Here is a 7,775-nt window from a genome sequence, read left to right as displayed (position 1 = left end):
GAGGCAGGAGGATTGTTTGAGCTCGAAGAGTTTGAGAATATAGTGCACTATGAGCACACCTGAGAATAGCCACTGCACTCCAGCCTGGGCAACACGACAAGAGTCTACATTTAAAAACAAAAACAAAAACAAAAATCCCCAGCATCTTCACCTTAGAATAGTATCAACTTCTGATGGGTTTATTGGAACATAATCCTATCATAAGTTGAAGAGTATCTTTATATAGCAGAATATAGTAACATACTACAGACTTGTTTTCGCAAAGCATAAAGATAAACCACACCAATGATCATTCATGGGAGAGGGACACCCAGTGTCCTGCAAAATGAGAAATACTTGTAAGACATACTTCACATTCCTCACCGAGTCTCTTTCCCATGAAATAAAATCATTAAGAAATTTTTAGTAATATTCTAATTAAAATTTTGAGTATAGAAAGAAGGCTGTATAGCATTACATTAAAAATAAAATAGATAAAATAAAAAATTTTACATAAAAATAAAAAATGTCAGGCTTATGCACTAAAGTATCAATAATTCGTTTAATTATGAATGGTCTACCAATTAAGAGACAGATAATAGAAGAGTGCATTTAAATGTATGACCCCCTCGTATGTGTTTCTTGTATGCTGTGTACAAGAAACTCACTTGAAATTTACCAACACAGGGCAGGACAATTTAAAAGGATGAAAAAAGGTATATTCGCAAGCATTAATACAAGGAAAGCAAGAGTGCCTATATCAGCTAAAGCAAAGAAAATTAACAGAAGCAGAGAGATTATATAATGATCAAAGGTTTAATTCATGAAGAAGACAGCAATTTTAAAAGTGTATTCACCAAAAAACAGAGCTTCAAAATATGTGATGAGAAAACTGCCAGAACTAAGGCGGGTGGGACTCGGACCTGCGCTGCCTCAGGATGTCAAGTGTAACAATGGGGCCGGGGGATGGGGGTGCAGCATGGGCCTGTGAGGCCTGTGGGGTGCCCGCGTTCCCCAGATCCCCCCGCAGCCGGCTCCGCAGTGGTCCGCTCCGCTTGGTTGCCGCGTGCGGATTCGGATTCCAGACCCCAGGCTGCGTGTTCTCCACCGCTTGTTGTGGCCAGTGTTACTGCGGAAACCCCAGAGCAGCCTCGGCGCTATGGAGGAGCCCGGCGCTACGCCTCAGCCCTATCTGGGGCTGGTCCTGGAGGAGCTACGCAGGGTTGTGGCAGCACTGCCTCAAAGTAGGAGACCATATTCGAATCCTTATGGTTTTCCGTGGGAACTGGTGGTATGTGCAGCTGTCGTTGGATTTTTTGCTGTTCTCCTTTTTCTGTGGAGAGCTTTTAGATCCGTTAGGAGTTGGCTTTATGTGAGAAGAGAAAAACAACTTGCTGCAACGCTTTCTGGACTAATTGAAGAAAAATGTAAAGTACTTGAAAAATTCAGCCTTATTCAAAAAGAGCACGAAGCCTGTGAAGCAGAGTCATCTTTAGAGGATGCCAGCTGTGAGAAGGCGGCAGCAGAAGCGAGAAGTTTGGAGGCAACCTGTGAAAAGCTGAACAGGTCCAATTCTGAACTTGAGGATGAAATCCTCTGTCTAGAAAAAGACTTCAAAGAAGAGAAATCTAAACATTCTCAACAAGATGAATTGATGGCGGATATTTCAAAAAGGATACAGGCTCTAGAAGATGAGTCAAAATCCCTGAAATCACAAATAGCAGAAGCCAAAATCATCTGCAAGATCTTTAACATGAGTGAAGAACGACGCGAGATAGCAATAAAAGATGCTTTGAATGAAAATTCTCAATTTCTGGAAAGCCAGAAGCAGCTTTTGCAAGAAGCTGAAGTATGGAAAGAACAAGTGAGTGAACTTAATGAACAGAAAATAACATTGGAAGACTCCAAAGCACACGCAGAACAAGTTCTAAATGATAAAGAAAATCACATCAAGACTCTGACTGGACGCTTGCTAAAGATGAAAGATCAGGCTACTGTGCTGGGAGAGGACATAATGGATGGTGATAACTTGGAATTAGAAGTGAACGGTGAATCGGAAAATGGTGCTTACTTAGATGATCCTCCAACGGGAGCTTTGAAGAAACTGATTCATGCTGCTGAGTTAAACGTTTCTTTAAAAACCTTAGAAGGAGAAAGGAACCACATTGTTATTGAGTTATCTGAAGTTGATAAAACAAAGGAAGAGCTTACAGAGCATATTAAAAATCTTCAGACTCAACAAGCATCTTTGCAGTCAGAAAACATGTATTTTGAATGTGAGAATCAGAAGCTTCAACAGAAACTTAAAATAATGACTGAATTCTATCAAGAAAATGAAATGAAACTCCACAGGGAATTGACAGTAGAGGAAAATTCCCGGATACAGGAAGAAGAGAAACTTTCTAAAGTGGAAAAAAAGATCAGCCACACCACTGAAGGGCTGGAGGCCTATGGAAAGCTAGCCAAAGATCTTGAAGAAGAATTGAAGAGAACTATTAATTTTTATCAAAGGCAGGTTATTTCCTATGAGAAAAAAGGACATGATAATTGGTTGGCAGCTCGGACTGCTGAAAGAAACCTCAATGATTTAAGGAAAGAAAATGCTCACAACAGAAAAAGATTAACTGAAACAGAGTTTAAATTTGAACTTTTAGAAAAAGATCCTTGTGCACCTGATGTTTCAAATACAGCATTTGGCAGAGAGCATTCCCCATGTGGTCCCTCACCATTGGGTCAGCCTTCATCTGAAACGAGAGCTTTTCTGACTCCTCAAACTGTGTTGGAGGGTCCACTGAGACCCTCACCTGTGCTTCCGGGGGGAGGAGGAAGAGGCCTAAGAGGCCCAGGGAATCCTCTGGACCATCAGATTACCAATGAAAGAGGAGAACCAAGCTGTGATACGTTAACCGATCCTCACAGGGCTCCTTCTGACACTAGGTCCCTGTCATCCTCATGGGAACAGGACCGTAGGATGACGTTTCCTCCACCAGGACAATCATATCCTGATTTAGCGCTTCCTCCACAAAGGGAAAACAGATTTTATTCTAATTCTGATGGACTGTCTGGGCCAGCAGAACTCAGAAGTTTTAATGTGCCTTCTTTGGATAAAATGGATGGGTCAATACCTTCAGAAATGGAATCCAGTAGAAATGATGCCAAAGATCATCCTGGTAATTTAAATGTGCCTGATTCATCTCTCCCTGCTAAAAATGAAGCAACTGGCACCGGCTTCGTTCCTCCACCTCTGGCTCCAATCAGAGGTCCATTGTTTCCTATGAATACAAGGGGACCATTCATGAGAAGAGGACCTCCTTTCCCCCCACCTCCTCCAGGAACCATGTTTGGAGTGTCTCGGGGTTATTACTGTCCACCAAGGTATTTCCCAGGCGCACCACGTGCTCCATTTGCAGTGAGAAACATCTGTCCACTGAGGGGTTTTCCTCCTTACCTTCACCCAAGACCTGGATTTTACCCCAACCCCACATTCTGAAGGTAGAAGCGAGTTCCCTTCAGGGTTGATTCTGCCTTCCAAGGAGCCTGCCACTGAACAACCAGAACCACAGCAAGAAACCTGACAATATTTTTGCTCTCTTCAAAAGTAATTTAGACTGATCTCATTTTCAGTTTAAGTAACAGCTGTTACTTAAGTGATTACACTTTTCTCAAATTGAAGTTTAATGGAATTATAGTTCTTAGTATAGTAGTTTATAAATAAAGATGATTTAAATACAAATCTATGAGTAAATCATTTCCATTTTATTATTTCTAGATCGTATAAATTTTAATCTCGGGAACTAATCCGCTACTATAGAAACAATAGTGGGAGTTTTATATATGTAATCTCGCAGGTGGGGAGGTTTTAAATTCTAAAGGCTGTGTCTTCATGCCAAGAACTGTATTCACTGTGGTTGTAGATAAATGAGAAAGTAACTTTATGCTTAATTACATACATTTTAGTTGATTTTTTTAAAAAAGAAAACTGCCAGAACTGAATGGAGATATAGACGAATCCACAATTATAGTTAGAAATTTCCTCATGCCGTTTTCAATAATTGATAGAACTAGACAGAAAATCAGCAAGGAGTGTTGGCTTTGGCAGGACTTTCTAAAATTAGAATGATGCAGACAGGATTAACACGGCTCCTGCATACAGATTACACAAAATTTTATGAAATATTTCATATTTTTAAAAAGAGGAAAAAAATCAACAAGAATATAAAACAACTCAAAATGTCATTAACCAAAAGAATCTATTTGGCATTTACAGAATATTCCACACAACAGCAGAATGCACTTTTTTTTTTTTTTTTTTTTTTTTTTTTTTTTTTTTTTTTGAGTTCTGACAAAACACATGGCAAGATAGAGCTATCCTAGGCCCTAAAACTCACCACAGCAAATTTAAAAGAGATAGTAATCATCCAGAGCCGGTGAAAACCAGAAATTATTGTAGGTAATCCAATTAGAAAACAGCATAAGAAAGATACGAAAATCCCTAAACGTTTGAAAATTTAAAAACACACTTCAAAATAGTCTATTGGTTAACAAAGAAGTCTCAAGGAAAAATTTAAAAATACATTGGACTGGATAAACATGAAACTGTGACATATCAAAGTGCTGAGAAGGAAACTTAGAGCAATAAATGCATACATTAGGAAAGAGGAAAAGTGTCAAGTGAGCAATAGATTTCCACCTCAGGAACCTAGAAAAAGAAGAGCAGAATAAACTGAAAGCAAGTAGAGGATGGGGATTAATGAAGATAGGAACAGAAAACACTTACATTTAAAAGAGAAAAACAATAGTTAATGAAACAAAGAGATAGCTCTGTTAAAAGGTTGATAGAATTTAGAAAACTCAATCAGAAATTAAAAGGAAAAGACAAGACATACATTTTAAATATCATAATGAAACAGGCAATATCACTACAGACACCACACATCACAAAGGACAATCAAGGAATATTACAAACTACTCCACACACATAAATTAGACAACTTAGACAAAATGGACAAAATGCCGTGTTCCTGCTGCAACACAAACTAACTCAACTCACCATGCAGGAATAGATCATCTGAGTAACTCTGTAACCACTAAGAAAATAGAATTCATAATTTTAAAACTACCAAAAAAGAAATCTCTAGGTTTAGATGGTTTCACTGGAGAATTCTAACATGTTTTTATTTTTTTTATTATTATTTTTTTTTTGAGACGGAGTCTCGCTCTGTCACCCAGGCTGGAGTACAGTGGCCAGATCTCAGCTCACTGCAAGCTCCGCCTCCCGGGTTTACGCCATTCTCCTGCCTCAGCCTCCCGAGTAGCTGGGACTACGGGCGCCCGCCACCTTGCCTGGCTAATTTTTTGTGTTTTTTTTAGTAGAGATGGGGTTTCACTGTGTTAGCCAGGATGGTCTCGATCTCTTGACCTCGTGATCCGCCCGTCTCGGCCTCCCAAAGTGCTGGGATTACAGGCTTGAGCCACCGCGCCCGGCCTCTAACATGTTTTTAAAAAATTAACACCAATGCTACACAATCTTTTCCAGAAGACAGAAAAGGAGAGAACACTCCCCAATTTACTTTTTGAAGCTATTATTACACTGATACCAAAACCAGGAGAGAGAGGGTGTGTGTGCATATGTAAAGGTATGTATAACTTAATATTAACAAACAGAGTTCTACAGTATATTTAAAAAACTGTACCCCATGTTCTAGGGGGGTTGTTTCCAGAAATACAAGGCTGATTAAATCTCAAAAAGTCAATCAAAATAATCCACCATGTTAACAAACAAAAGAAGGAGAGTTACATTGTATCAGTTGATACATAATAAACATTTAACACATTTCAATATCTGTTCTTGATAAAAGCTCTCTATAAAGTGGGAATAGAGGAAACTTTATCCACTTGATAAAAAGCATCTACAAAAAGCTAGCATTATACAGTCATGTGTTGTTTAACGATGCGGATAGGTTCTGAGAAATGTGCTGTCAAGTGATTTTGTCATTGTGCAAATGTGGTAGAGTGTACTTACACAAACCTAGATGGTATATAGAGTAGCTGCTATACACCTAGGCTATATGGAATAGCTCATTGCCCCTAGGTGACAAACCTGTACAACATATTAGTGTACTGAATACTACAAGGAATTGTAACACAGTAAGTGCTACATTTATGCGCTTGAAACCCAGGGCCCTGCTGGCATAGGCACCCGGGGAATCTCCTGGTCTGCGGGTTGCGAAGAATGTGGGAAAAGCTCAGTATCTGGGCCGGAGTGCATCATTCCTCATGGCACAGTCCCTGGAAGCTTCCCTTGGCTAGGGGAGGGAGTTCCTTGACCCCTTGTGCTTCCTGGGTGAGGCGAGGCCACACCCTCCTTCAGCTCACCCTCCATGGGCTGCATCCACTGTCTAGCCAGTCCCAGTGAGATGGCCAGGTACCTCAGCTGGAAATGCAGAAATTACCCACCTTCTGCATTGATCTCACTGGGAGCTGCAGACTGGAGCTGCTACTTCAGCCATCCTGCCAGCCACACCTTTATTTCTTATTTTCTAAAAAGATTTTACTGAATAAACTTTCAGTATAATAAAAAGCAGTTTTTCAAATACTGAAATAATCATTTTTTCCCTTTTTCATCTGCTGACATGGGTGGATTCATAAATTAATTTTCTAATGCTGAACCAATATTGAGTCCTGGTATTATGTGCATTATGATACGTGCAAGTTATTGTTTATAAGTTTAATACTGTTCTTGGGATTCTTATCTCCATATTTAGGAGTTAGACGGGCCTGTAGGTTTCTCTTTCACTGTACTTGTTATGTTTTGATATCAAAGTTACATCTTTCCTCATAAAATATATTATTGAATGCTCTCTCTTTTGCTTTCTTCGCAAGTTATCATAAACATTAAAATTATTTGTTCCCTAAATATTTGAAAGAAGTCCCCAAACATTGTGTCTGGAAATTTCTTTATAAGAAGTTTTTAATCTGTTTGGGATGTTGAGACAGGCGGGTCATGAGGTCAGGAGTTCAAGAACAGCCTGACCAACATGGTGAAGCCCTGTCTCTGCTAAAAATACAAAAATTACCCAGGTGTGGTGGTGCTCGCCTGTAATCCCAGCTACTCAAGAGGCTGAGGCAGGAGAATCACTTGAACCCAGGAGGTGGAGGTTGCAGTGAGCCGAGATTGCACCACTGCACTCCAGCCTGGGCAACAGACTGAGACTCCATCTCAAAAAAAAAAAAAAAAAAAAAAAAAAAAAAAAAAAAAAAAAAAAAAAACGTTATTACCTACTGCCAGCATTCCCTCAGTAGTTACAGAACTATTGGTAAACTTCTTAGTTCAGTTTTTAAAATGATGCTTTTCAACAATTTGTGCATTTTACCTAAATTTTCAAATGCATTGGCTTAAAGTTGTTTATTGATTTCTGTATTATTATTTAATAATCGCATCATCTGTCATTTCTTTCCCTTTCATTCCTGATGTTAGTTATTGGTACTTTGTGTCACTCCTCTCTTCTCCTTACACGGTCTCACTAGAGATTTGTCTCTTCAAAGAACCAATTTTGAGTTTAGTTCTTGCCACTTTTTATTTAAATCATATCTGTTCTTAGTTTTATTATTTTCTTTCTTCTGCTTTTTGAGGTAGGTGTTATTTCACTATTATTATCTAACTTCCTAATATGATGTTTAGCTCCATTTATTTTCAGTGCTTTTTCTTATGTAATATTAACTTTTAAAAATACACATTATTTGAAGCACTTTGTACCAAATGAACAGTACACATATACGTCATACAAATAGCTGAA

General features: G+C 38.9%; 1 non-coding gene and 1 pseudogene across 2 annotated transcripts; both read left to right on the top strand.

Moving 5' to 3' along the window:
* The first annotated feature begins 782 nt into the window (after positions 1-782).
* Positions 783-3,554, top strand: LOC111535307 (annotated as a pseudogene). The gene has a single exon (XR_003308285.1). The product of XR_003308285.1 is annotated as a cTAGE family member 8-like (transcript).
* Positions 3,555-4,065: 511 nt separating this feature from the next.
* Positions 4,066-4,167, top strand: LOC111535178. Its single transcript, XR_002729341.2, has one exon. It is a non-coding gene; the product is annotated as a U6 spliceosomal RNA (small nuclear RNA).
* Positions 4,168-7,775: the final 3,608 nt, after the last annotated feature.

Source organism: Piliocolobus tephrosceles, unplaced genomic scaffold (genome assembly GCF_002776525.5).
Source record: "Piliocolobus tephrosceles isolate RC106 unplaced genomic scaffold, ASM277652v3 unscaffolded_29896, whole genome shotgun sequence".
In the NCBI taxonomy this organism is placed as follows: Eukaryota; Metazoa; Chordata; class Mammalia; order Primates; family Cercopithecidae; genus Piliocolobus; species Piliocolobus tephrosceles.
The sequence above is the reverse complement of the archived record's forward strand: the minus strand, read 5'-3'. Positions and strand labels throughout refer to the sequence as shown.